Raw genomic sequence first — 14,051 nt, 5'->3', positions numbered from 1 at the left:
GAAAATTTTCAAGAGCAGATATACGACATAGGAGCCTAAGTCTCACTTTTAAGAGACCTAGGTTCAAAGTTTTAAAAGATATTTAGGCATTGTTCTACCCAATGTTGCAAGGCCGAAGGGCCAGATTTTTCTAAAAAGATATTTAGGTGGCTAAAGATGCAGATAGGCACTTGGGATTTTTTAAAAACACCTAACTTTATCATTGGGAATTAGGCACCTAGGTAATTTTGAAAATCCCACAAGGCACCTAGCTGCATCTTTAGGTGCCTAAATACTCTTAAAAATCTGGATCTAGTCATCTAAATCACTTCTGAAAATAGGACTTAGGCTCCTAATTCAATCAGAACATTTTGAAAATGTTGTCCTAAAGGTATTACTCAAATTGGATAACAGAATGTGTCTCATAGACTTGATTTTTTTTAGGTCATTTGCTAATCATCTCATTAAGATTCACACATGCAGTAGTCTGTGTGAGATGCAAAATCAGCTGTCCTGTTTATATCTTTTTTGTGGGCACTTATCAGGCAACTTGGATACTTTTTTAATTATGTTTTAGTTTTTTTAAATTATTATGGTCCCTTTTCGAGCCGACCAGCTAGTCAAAGTTCAGGGCCCTAAGCATGTTCCAGCTGGTAGAGGAAATTGATAGAGTCTGGTATTTTCTTTGATGCAATCTTGGTTGTGGTTTTTCTTTATTTGTTACAAGGAATGTACGAAATGCTGTGTCTTTCAGGCTTCCACAATTTTTTTTGTCCCAACATTTAAGCGAATGAAAGCAGTCGTAAGAAATATTTAGTTTCAGTCTCCACAATAAAATGTAGCAGAAATTATACAGTGATATGTTGATTTTTAACTGTGGTAGTTAGTTGGCAGATAGAAAGGAAGAGGGATGGAAAAATCCCAAGAAGTGCTGGGTTTCACAATAGAAGGTGCAAGGTGAAGAGGACACTGTTTTTCTACTTAAATAAAATTCTTATTGTGAGGAGCATGAGAAATATGTGCATTATTAATTATTATTATTACATGTACCTCTGTCTAGATGATTCCTATCACGTCTGATATATAGGGGCAAAGAATTAACCTAGTGCTGGAGGGTTATCCATCTGCAGGAAGGCAGACAATAGTTGTAGATAGCTAGTCACTTGATATGTAGCCAAAAATACAGGTGTCCAGACCTGTTATTGTTTTGTCCAAGTCCAAGGCGGGCACAACCAGCATAGGACAGAGCCAGGGCCCTAGCAGGACAATGGAGATTACCAGTCAAAGGCTATTGATTTGTTAATGACTCTGATCCACTATAACAAACACAAAGGACTGGGGAATAGAAAAATCTCAGTGGAAGGACAGGAAAAGACAAAGGTATTAAAATCTGCTGTTAAAAAAGAGATTCTCTCTGGCAAGAAGTGACCAGACTGGACCAGAACCAGATGATAAGACTGAGCAAAAAAAGAGAAGGCGCAGAAGAATTCTGAACTTGTTGGAAGGATACAGACTAAGACCCAAAGGGCTCTCATAACAGATAAGGAAACTGATCCAGGGTCTTGTGTTCAAGTACTAGACAGTTTTCCATACACCTGTAACTCTTGTGCTTTGTCTATAAGTAAAGTGTGTGTGGCTTAGAAATTCTTTGCAAAATTTGTGTCCCCTTTGCTTTAACTGCCACATAGTCCTTGAAGAGTTAAATGATAAACCAGAGAACTCACAAGGATGAACCTCTGGAGAGGTTGTGTGTGAGCTATTGGAGAGTCTTGGAGGGTCAGCACTGGTCTTGGCGCTTAGGATAACTGGGCTGTAGGGCCTTACCTCCCAAGAAGGGGTACCAGCATTGATGTCTGTATCCCAGGAGTATGTCTGAAAGGCCAGATATATAGACAGTGTCCGGACCCTGCTCAGGCCCAGTAAGTTTAGAAAGTATGTGGGATCCAAAGACAGGGTCCCATATAGGTAGCTCAGAGAGGGTTGTAACACATTTTAAAATACATGAAAAATATAAATCTCAGTATTACAGTCCTCTTGGCTGGATCCCCTGCTGACGATATTTGAGCTGGAAATCCTGACTGCCTGCATGTCTCTCTCTCTCACATTCACTCTCTCATCTTTTTTCTGAGAATCACAATCTAGAAGATCTAGAACTGCTGCATTCAATTTTTGACACCTCATTCCATGACGGACATTGGAGAATCAGAAAACATCAAGAAAAAGACACCACCATTTACTGGAGTCTTTGCTAAGGAGCGGGAAGCGTTCCATGTCAGTAGAGATTTAGTGTGGGATTTTTAAGTGCTCACTGCTGAACCTCAATTTTCTCCCATTGAAATCAGTGCTAAAACTTCATTGACTTCAATGGGAGCAGAGATAGACCAAAACTGAGCACCTTCAAATATCTGACCTTTGAACACTATGATTATTTAATTTGGAAGTGTCATGAGAGGTAAAATAATTAATGTCAAGTTGGCCTCTCCTGCTTGCCCTACCCCATAATACAACCAGTAAGTATTCCATGAAATTAGCAGGCAAACATTTACAATAGATGCATAAAAATGATTTCATGTAACACATTACTGAACTACTGAAGTTACCACTGTAAGATATTATTGATGCAACTATTTGATTAAATAAAGATAAATTAATAAGATTAAATAAAGCAAAAGGCACTTGTCTGTGAACAAAAACAACATCAGAGGTTACACTAGCTAGAAAAACGACTGCTACAGTTTCAAGGCATAAGAGGAGGATAATCATAGAATCATAGACTATCAGGGTTGGAAGGGACATCAGGAGGTGATCTACTCCAACCCCCAGCTCAAAGCAGGACCAATCCCCAACCAAATCATCCCAGCCAGGGCTTTGTCAAGCCTGACCTTAAAAACCTCTAAGGAAGGAGATTCCACCACCACCCTAAGTAACTCATTCCAGTGCTTCACCACCCTTTTAGTGAAAAAGTTTTTCCTAATAGCCAACCTAAACCTCCCACACTGCAACTTGAGACCATTACTCCTTGTTCTGTCATCTGGTACCACTGAGAACTGTCTAGATATATCCTCTTTGAAACCCCCTTTCAGGTAGTTGAAAGCAGCTATCAAATCCCCCCTCATTCTTCTCTTCTGCAGACTAAACAATCCCAGTTCCTTTAGCCTTTCCTCATAAGTCATGTGCTCCAGCTCCCTAATCATTTTTGTTGCCCTCCGCTGGACTCTTTCCAATTTTTCCACATCCTTCTTGTAGTGTGGGGCCCAAAACTGGACACATTACTCCAGAGGAGGCCTCACCAATGCCGAATAGAGGGGAATGATCACGTCCCTCGATCTGCTGGCAATGCCTCTATTTATATAGCCCAAAATGCCATTAGCCTTCTTGGCAACAAGGGCACACTGACTCATCCAGCTTCTCGTCCACTGTAACCCCAAGGTCCTTTTCTGCAGAACTGCTGCCTAGCCATTCGGTCCCTAGTCTGTAGCAGTGCATGGGATTCTTCCGTCCTAAGTGCAGACTCTGCACTTGTCCTTGTTGAACCTCATCAGATTACTTTTGGCCCAATTCTCTAATTTGTCTAGGTCCCTCTATATCCTATCCCTACCCTCCAGCATATCTACCACTCCTCCCAGTTTAGTGTCAGCTGCAAACTTGCTGAGGATGCAGTCCACACTATCCTCCAGATCATTAATTGAACATATTGAACAAAACCGGCCCTAGGACTGACCCTTGGGGCACTCCGCTTGATACCGGCTGCCAACTAGACATGGAGCCATTGATCACTACCCGTTGAGCCCGACGATCTAGCCAGTTTTCTATCCACCTGAGGTCAGGAAGAGATCCCTCATAGTACAGTGCTGTACAACCAGTTAGGTGCAGAGCTGGCCTAGGTTTTGTGAAGCCTTGTGCAAAGCACAGCATGCAGATCACTGGAAGCACATTTTGGGGGAGGTGATGAAGGTTTGGCATCTGGATGTGTTGGAGGTACATTAGGGGATGACAGGATGTTTGTGTCAGGTGGGAAAGAAGCTGGGTGTTACTTGCTAGGGCGCCACAGGGGGTTTTGACAGCTAGTGGTGGTGGTGGGTGATGACCGACAGGTAAGAGTGCTGATCACTGGAAAAGCAGAGAAGGGTTGGCCATGGGAAATAATCTTTCAAGGCGAGGATGGTGAGTCACGCAGACCATCAGGTATCGAAAGCTGTGGGCATGTATAGGTCATGTCAGGCAATCCTACCAAATCTGAAGTTGCAGCCAGTTCCACCCCACCAGTGACAGTCTTAAATGCCAGTTTGACATCTACTGCTCATTTTCTAATGTCATGAGTTCAGATGCATGGAGTGGAAAATACAGTAGGAAGATACATATACACACAGTACATGAAAAGATGGGAGTAGCCTTACCAAGTGTGGGCGGGGGGTCAGTTGTAATGAGACAATTCAATTCAATAGCCCACTTTAATTGAGTTGTCTCATTAGAACTGACTCCCCACTTGGTAAGGCAACTCCCATCTTTTCATGTACTGTGTGTATATGTATCTTCCTATTGTATTTTCCACTCCATGCATCCGATGAAGTGGGTTTTAGCCCATGAAAGCTTATGCCCAAATAAATTTGTTAGTCTCTAAGGTGCCACAAGTACTCCTGTTCTTTTTGCGGATACAGACTAACATGGCTACCACTCTGATAGAAGTCATTAAGGAACAGATGGGAGAACACTTCATTTTTGAAAGGTCTTCCTCAAATATACAATCCTTCCCTCGCTAGGAAATCTCCTATTGGAAAAAAGATGTGTTAAAAAGGTAAAAAGACTATGGATACTCATACTGATTTTGGACAATTGAAGGGCAGCATGGGGGGTGCTAGTATGTCAAACTTCACTCTGTAGGAAATTTTGTCCTAAAACATAAAGGTTTTGTAATTGAAATAGAAACAAACTACAGAAATGTCAATGTTACAGCATATTATTTTAATAAGGAACAGGGTTCCCCTAACTACATTACATGTCTTCAAGATTTAGATTGTAGAACACATAAATGCAATGTATATTAACAACAGAAGCTATTATGAGGCTAAAGAAGTTAGTGTATAAATGTAATCAATTAATTCACTTGGTTATCATGGAATAAGGTACTGTATTAAAAAAAACAAAAATTGTTGCTTGCATTGTGCTAGCCCATTAATTATTTCTAAAAAGTTAGAAATCATGAAATTGAGATCTGAATATGCCAATTATTGAATTTCAATTTGGATAAAGATCCGAACACAGCGTTTACTGAATTTGATACATATAAACACAATTGGATTAAGATTCTATAAAAGTAAGAGCTGTCAAGTTAATATTAACTCTTATCTTTTCTAACTCACAAGTATTAGACAATCATCATATGATTATAATGGCGATCACAGGACACCAAGCTTGTGAAAATTGAGTTCACAGCATCACACAGGAATCTAAACAACAATTTAACCAATATATTAGATAATCTGAAAAACAATTAATCTGCATAAAATAATACTACCAAGTAATAAATCAAATTGCAACTTTAAATCTGAACCTCAAATCAGCTATTTAGTTATTAAGCCTCTGTAATGGGGTAGCAATCAGATGATTATAAACTCTTTTCAGGTTACAATTTAGTTACGGTTACAGAGTTAAACAATGTACTCTCATTTAGTCCTCCAACTGGCCAGATTAACCATTATTTGTCGCTACACTAGGCATATGCACCCTACTGGTTGCTACTCTCCAGTGCCAAGTCATCTATTTCCCTGCTACTGCTAGGCAGGCTGCTCCATTCACACTCCAGACAGCTTCCTTTCAAGTGAGCGTTACAAGCTCAACAACAGACCTCATTGTTGGACTTTCTATTTACACCACTATTTTTTGTTACTGAGACTGTGAAAGGAAACAACAAAAGATGGAGAGTAAATGGACTGCTAACACACTAGACTAGAAGTCATCAACCCACAGCTCTTTGAAGTTATCTGCATGTAAACATGGAAAATATACAGATATGTGAAATAACTTGGTGGTCTTAGTTCAGTTCACAGTGGACACGTGTGTCTATACCACAAAAAATCATCATCATAAGCGGCAATAACTGGCAGCCTTGCCCTTTGCTTACAAAGACTTGCAGTGTATTTATTCGCCCAATTCCTACTGATTCTAATGGGATTTGGCTGGATAAATCCCCATGTAACTGAAAATGCAGGGACTTGTGGGCAGTCTCAGCACAAAGGTGAAAAATTAAACAAACATTAAGATGGAATGTCATCCCATCAGGCCAAAGGTAAAATACGTTGGCAGGTCATTGTAAGGGAAGCTCACACTATTGCTGCGGTGTTGGACCTATTTCTAGGGTTGAAATTCACCTCTATGCAGAAGGTCAGTGCCAGGCTTACGCACCCTACGGATAGAGACTCCAATTCGGCAGAGCACTTAAGCATGCTTAATTTTGAGCACAAGTTTAAATCCCATTGATCTCAATGGCATTCAAGCATGTGCTTGAGTGCTTTGTTGCATAGGGATGAAGTTAAGCACATATTTAAATGTTTTACTGGACTAGGGCCTTAAATGGGATTTAGGTGGTTCATAGACCTTTACAAGGGTAAATTAGAGGACTTCAGCTTCCAGATTTTAGCTCAGCCCCTTTCATAAGCACTATACACTTAGTTTATTTTGTAAATTACTGGTATCTATTATTAACCTTTGACTCAAACATGCTATTCTAATGCCAACCCATGGATTTATTCACGAGTAAAATTACTCATGTGTAAGTCTGAGCAGAAGTGAGGCCATATATACTGAAGTGATAAGCGCTATCTAAAACCCTAAGCTAAACAGAGATATACAGCTCAGCCCCACTCACTTACAAACTAATCTACTACTCTATACTGCAGTTCCAAAGGCACACACGCCCATCTTCGCTGCTACTCTTCCACTTGAACCATATCCCCGGTGCTACTGCACCTTTCCTTTCCTTTCCCAGTGCCTCCCTGCTGTGTTCCTCCTTTGGCTCTCATTCCACCCGATTCCCACATCACCAGGCTCCCACCACCTCTTATTCTAATAACCACTTCCCATGAGTTACTGCTCCACATTTCAGCCCATCCCCTGCTCCATCTATCCTATCTTCTTCACTCCATCCATAGTTGATATGGGGCATTCTCCGATTCTCATTAACTCTCCTACCTGTATGCAGCATTTTCACAAACTTTTGGTCCCCATTTCCCAATACCTTCCACAGGGTAAAGCTATATTGCCTCAGATCAGACAGACACAAGTTCCCTAAGGCCTTGCTGGTGGAAGTAAAGTTGCCCGTAAAAAAGATGCCTATTTCTCATCATTTTCAGAGGGACATAAGCCACGGGTCTGCCATCAGCTATGGCACGGTACAAAAACAGAACAAAAAGATAATCCCTGCCCCAGTTAGTTATTTGTCAAGTGCTTTGAGATCCTTGGACAAGAATATGTGCAGATTATTACTGAATATATTTATTACTGTACCAGATGGAATGTCAATTCAGCTATTCAGCTTGTTACCCAGTCCACACCCCTGTCATTTCCCCCCATTTGTTTAAGAAGTGATAGAAGAGGAAATGGTTAGGACAAAATATAGTTTTTGCCTTGTACATTTCTACTTTATTTAGTGGTAAATCCTGCAGTCCCCCCTGCCTAATCTGGGACATTGTGTTGAACGGCCAGTGTGATATTTGTAGTGGAGACGTACATCCGGTGGTCAGTAAAAGTAAATCACCAGTACTTAAAGTTACCAATACTACTGAAGAAACAGCAAACTGACTGGGGACAAGGCAGAGCACCGTGTAACTGGAAAGCTTGTCTTTCTCACCAACAGAAGTTGGTCTAATAAAACATAATAAAGCAAGAAGCAAAAGCATCAGCCACATTCTCTCATTCAGAACACAAGGTTACTGAAAAAATCCTCCACTCCAATTATTATGCACATGTTCATGAAGAATCAAAAGCTAACAGTAGCAACACCAACACAACTTTGTTTTAAAATACAGTGTGTTTGTCTCTTGTATAACTATTTTGCTACCCTGAAAACATAACCACAACAAACACACAAACAAACAAACTGGGGGTGATGGGGAGATGATAACCTTCTCCAATGGGTCATTTTTCAGTTAAAGCGTATATTTGCACCCACAAATGTTACAGCACATACCTGTTTGTATGCACTAAACTGGCCTTCCCATGCCAAAGGCGACATCTGGAGTCAAACTACATCATGAAAGGGCCTTTACCCAAATGTGCATCTGCAGACTGCACTGCAGCACACGCCATCAGTTACCCGGCTTGTGCGGGCAGGTTGTGCTGCTAGGTTATCTGTTACCCGACTGCACGCGATGGGGCCCTCTCCTGTCCCCGCAAACAGGGGCGATCAAGGCCAAATGTAGACCGTGATTCAAGCGCCGAGGGGGCTCGACCAAGGGAGGCACTAGGCCTTCCAGCCATTTCTGAAAACGGGCCCCCCGACGCGACTGCCACTTTCCGAGTCAGCCCTGCCCTCGCCCAGCTGCCAGGGCCCCTCTCCCGATGCCACCGGGCTCCTAGTCAGCGCTGCCTGGCACCCAGCCCGCCCGGCCGCTCCGCCGCGGGGCTGCTGCCGCTGGGAGCCGCTGCTCAGGGGCGGCCGCGGCTCCGCACTAGAGCGCCGCGGGGAGCAGGGCCATGGGCCTGGCCGCGGCCAGCTCCGGGGGCTCCAGGCCCGGCACGAACAGGTAACGGCGGCGCTGGAGCTGCCGCGCCGGAGGCCCCAATCCCGCCCCCTCCGCGAAGGCGATGCGGGCTCGGGGCCAGAGCCCGCCCGCATAGAAGTCAGTGGGGCCAGCTCAGAGCCAGGTGTTTCAGCGGCGTCGTTGATTGTGGGGCCGGGAGGACGTTGTATACGTGGGTGTAGAGTGGAGGGGAAGGTGTGTTATTGGGAGCAGGGTTTGCATCAGCTGGGGGTGGGGGTTGTGTAGCGTAGTTGCTGTTTTAGCATGTTCGGGGCGGGGGTCATTTGAGAGGGGATCATAGCATGGGGACGTTGTACAAATATGGAGGAAGATCTTGGTTCTTAGGGATTTGTATCAATTCACTGTAATTTCGCTGTTATTATTAATCCCACTTTATTAAAAATTTCAAAGTTGTGTGAAGAGAAACTGAACTCTGCCGGAGAGATTTGACTCAGTGTCTTTTTGCTGTAGCGATTATTTGTCAGTTTCCCCTGCCTGACCTTAAATGTAAGCCAGATCTGCAGCCCGGTCTTACCTTGAGTAACACTTACTCGCCCAAATAATATTGCAGGCCTTACGCTATAGCTTCTACTTACATCTGGGCCCCAAATCACAACCCTTTTCTAAACAAAAATCAGAAGCAAGAAGCAAAAACTACAGAGTAAGAAGAAAACCCATGAATAATTCCTTATGCTCCAGGGGTATCACAAATTGATGAGCTGAGTGAGGGAGATTTTAACAACTGCAGGTTACAGGTTTGATCCTGAAAGCCTTTATTAACATGTAGAAAGATTTGCCAAATCAAGCCTGTTCTTTCCACTAGTATCTTCCATCCCAAAGTTCTTTACAAAACAATAATTAATTAATGGGATACTAAATGTCTCATTTAAGCACATACACCCAGGGGAGAGACTTAAAATGTGCTCAGAACAAATCCCAAATATAGGAATTTCCCTTCCCCCTGCTTGAGGGAACACTTAGTTTTTGGGTTTGTGAACTGCCAGCCCATGCAGCAGGACTTTCTGGCTCTCCCCCAAAGAGTATGTACATACATATGTACACACACTGTAAAAACTTTGCAGAGGCCCTTAGAACAGTGGTATTAGGTCTCCATACATAATTACTGTTCTATTAATAAGTATTATTAATTTGTATCTTGGTAGCATCCAAAGGCCCCAATCAGGAGCAAGGCTCGTTTGTGCTGGGTACTGTACAGGTGGATAAGAATACATGGTGCCTGCCCTAAGGGCCTTTCAGTCTATTTTAAGACAAGATATACAATAAACAGGTGCTGAAAAATGGGAACAAAATTGTATAGTGTAAACTTAGACCAATATGGTAATTATCGCAGGAGGTGCAGATAGCCATGTCTTTATTGAAGAGTGTGATAAAGAGAAAAAGCAAACTTGTTAGTCACCCAAACAAAAGATGAATCCAGGAAACAAGAATTGTACACCACACTATCTACTTGTCTACACCCATATTTCCAGTCTGTATATTTTGCCACAGTGTAATAGCTGGTCAAAAAACAAGTATGGGATTTACCTGTGGTTGTGTTTCATAGTCATGTAAAATTACAGATTGGAAATACCTTTTAGGTAATCTAGTGCATTCCTCTGTCAACAAAGAATTTTTTCCTGCAGTCTGTTTTCCAGTGCTGTACATTTTTAAAATGGAGAATATTGGTTTACACTTCATTAGGGAGCACTTTTCACCTGACAGACACTCTGAACTTGAGTTTTTTTGCTGCGTAAATAAATTCTAATATTTACCTTATCTGTCAAAGCTGCTGATGGCAAACAGCAACTTTTGAAAGATAATCTATATAGTAAGGATTTTATATACAGAGCAGATTTTTTTGTTTTTCTCTCTCTCTTTCATCATTCTTCATTACTAAGGAAATATGCATGAAAAGAGGTGAATTTGACTGTAATTCCAGTGGCAGAGCTCTTTATACAATGTTGTGCTGAGCGTGCTGTCTATATTGATATTAAAGTCTACAGCCATCTAAAAACAGACAAGTTGTTTTTTTGTTTTTTTTTAAATCTTGATCTACTGGCTTGGGTTAAAAGTGTCCCAATATTACTCCCAAATTTCTTCCCCTTCCACCTGTTCGTGCACACATACATACAGAGAGCATGGTTCAATACCATCAAATGGGTTACTGTTTTTCAAGCACTTTTCTTTCTAAATAGATCAGTCCAACAGACAGAAGGTATTTGTTATCTTGAGGGAAATGACCTGATGACTCCTGATTACATTACCAACCTTTTGGTAGAGTGACAGCAAAACCAAGACTGACTAGAATTACAGGAAATGTTTTAACATGGTCTAAAAGTTATCAGTTCTGCAAGATGATTGGATACATTAGTAGCTAGGTAATGACATTCTAGAAGTGAATAGAGTTCAGTGCCATTTCCAGCTCTTCAGCATAACTGCGCCCTTTTTAACTTGGTTTCAACTGATTTCTAGAGAGAACTTTGCAAATGTGCAGTTTCAGAATTAAGTAATTTTATAAAGTCACATTAGTATGTGCTCATGCGCATGCACACACAGAGTAAATAAAGTTTGTGTTTTGTAACTCTTGCTGATTAGACTCAGACTCAATGTCTCAGCTGTCCAGAGGAGTACTTTTCTAGGGTGACCAGACATCCTGATAAAATTGGGACTGTCCCAGTATTGAATTCCGTCCCACGTCCTGACCGATGTACGATCGGGATGCCATTTGTCCTGATATTGTAGGGTTGCCAGGCCTCTGGTTGGCACAGGGCTGGCAGGCTCCCTACCCAGCTGGCTCCACACAGCTCCCCAGAAGTGGCGACATAGCCTTCTGGTCCTAGGTGCAGGGACAACTGGGGGGGTTCTGTGGCGGCAGCACCCTGCAGGCGAGGTGCTTACCTCAGGCGGCTCCCCGGAAGTGGCAACATTTCCCTCCTAGGGTCCTAGGCAGAGATGTGCTACCTCGCCTGCAGGTGTCGCCTCCACAGCTCCCATTAGCCATGGTTCCCGGCCAATGGGAACTGTAGAGCTGGTGCTCATGGCGGGGCCAGCATGCAGAGCCTCCCTGGCAAACAAGTGGTGGTCATGGGATGGGATGGGGCAGAGAATGGGAAGAGCTTTGGTTCCATGTCAGTTAGATGCCCAAGGGGATTGAGAGTTGTAATTCCTCCTGTGGGTTGGTGCAGCTATATGCCACCCCTTTATTCAGGGTAGATTTAAAAGTTACAATCTAGCCCTAGATACTCCCTTGTGCTGGCATTTTGCTTTAAGTCCTACTGTTAGGATTCCTATAGCAAACAGCACCCTAGAAATACCTCTAAATAAATAAAAAGAATGTAAAACGTATGCACATGAGTAGTCCCACTGTAGTCAATATGTTCTCAGGATTTGATCCAAATGTATTAACAGGATTTATCTATATATAACTGGCTGGAAAATGGCAAGAATGTTTGTGAAATTTTTCAAAAAATATTTTTCTGGAATTTTTTTGCAAAAATTTTTAAACTTATGGGTTTTAATGGAAAACCTGAAAAATAGAAATCTATTTTTTGTATTTCCTCTTCCTCTGTCTTTCCCTTCTCTGTATCCCCCTTTTTTCACTTGCCACTGAAAAAGGGGAGTGCATTTTCAGTTTTGATTTAAAAAAAAAATTGCAGTTTTTCATTTGTTTCAAATTTTAAAAATCAGAATATTTTGAAGAAAAACAAATTTTCATGTACACATTTCATCTTCAGAACTAACCTACTTTAAGTTTTAAAAAGTTTTGAATTAAATATTTCAACCAGTTTTAATATGCAGTATCTAGACACTTCACTCTCTGGGCTTGATCCGTCAACCCTTACTTATGTGAACGATACTATGGCTCTATGGGACTTCAGTAAGACAAATCATACCAGCAGCAACTGCAGAATTAGGCTTTATATTTGTAAGTCTATACTTAGCTTTAAACTCAACCTATTAGCCAGGATGGGTAAGAATGGTGTCCCTAGCCTCTGTTCGTCAGAGGATGGAGATGGATGGCAGGAGAGAGATCACTTGATCATTGCCTGTTAGGTTCACTTCCTCTGGGGCACCTGGCATTGGCCACTGTCGGTAGACAGATACTGGGCTAGATGGACCTTTGGTCTGACCCGGTACGGCCTTTCTTATGTTCTTATGTTTCTTAACCTGATAATTTTTTTACGCAATTGCTATATTTTATCCCCAGGGATTTAAGGAGAAAGTTAAAGGACATTATATTTTATGATAAATTCAGCATCTTAATGTACCATCCTAGAACAAGCACAACAAAAATTCCAACTGATATAAATTTTGTTTTTGGTCTTTCATTCAGTTTTGGGACCTTGATCTTGCTCACACTGATATTAATGGCAGAAATCCCCACCTATTTCTGGGGGAATGAGATGGAGTCCATGGTTTACTTGAGGGAAACAGTGGCATATGTATCCGAGTTAAATATGTCTTACCATTGGTACAGGGGGAAGGGGACTTTGAGAAGAAAACTCTCCTGATTATTGTACATTGTCAAGCTATAATATTAGTTTTGTGTCTGTTTCAGGGAGATGCATTAAGATTATCAACAGAGGAACACTGGAAGTAAGTGAGTTTTCATATTAGCAGTAGATTTTATACATTGGTTTTCATTATAACAGTTCTAGAAACTGGCAGAGCTGTTATCCCAAATATTTGTTTTTAGATTTAGAAAGTCTAGTCTTTTTTCCTTAATTTTCTATATTAAGCATAAAGATCACTTACATTTCCTCTAACATTTATTCATGGCAGAAAAGTTAGAAAATACTGCTCAAGAACTTTTTATTCTACGCATTAAATCAACTCGACAGTAAAACAAAATAATTAGCATCTCTATTACTAATTAAAGTAAAGTATAGTATTCTACTTGATAAATTAAAGATGATCTATATAATAAATTTAGTGCTTCCTATCTCTTTCCACAAGTCAAATAAAATATAAAGAAATATCTCTTAATTAAGTTTTTTTTAACTAATTAAAAAAAAACCCAGCAGGGCTAAGATAGAGAGAGTGGGATCATGTTATGTGACCATTTCACCTTTTTCCCTCCATCACAGTAGATTTTAATTTACCCTCATATATAAGCTGCATGCATCCCCACTCCAGGTATTTTTAGAAGGCCACCATCCAGGTGGAACAGAATGAACATCTTCCTCTGACATTATATCATGTAAATTATCCAGCAGGCGGCACTCTAAGAACAGTGCACTTTATTTCTGGGAGGAAGATGCTAAGTGCATCACATTCACTGGCCACTTTAAAATATTTATAGCAAGTGTGGTGTCAGTAAAATAGCAGAAGTGA

The 14,051-nt window shown here is 41.3% G+C and overlaps 1 protein-coding gene across 1 annotated transcript in view; it reads left to right on the top strand.

The window, feature by feature from the left end:
• Nucleotides 1–8,493: 8,493 nt before the first annotated feature.
• RNF175 (ring finger protein 175) overlaps nucleotides 8,494–14,051 on the top strand; it is a 29,245-nt gene continuing 23,687 nt past the window's right edge. The window contains 2 exon segments of the mRNA XM_045018582.1: nucleotides 8,494–8,720; nucleotides 13,276–13,313. The gene's annotated coding sequence lies outside the window, so the exon portion shown is untranslated.

This window comes from Mauremys mutica, chromosome 5 (assembly GCF_020497125.1).
Source record: "Mauremys mutica isolate MM-2020 ecotype Southern chromosome 5, ASM2049712v1, whole genome shotgun sequence".
Lineage (NCBI taxonomy): Eukaryota > Metazoa > Chordata > Testudines > Geoemydidae > Mauremys > Mauremys mutica.
This window is presented reverse-complemented; position numbering and strand designations above follow the sequence as displayed.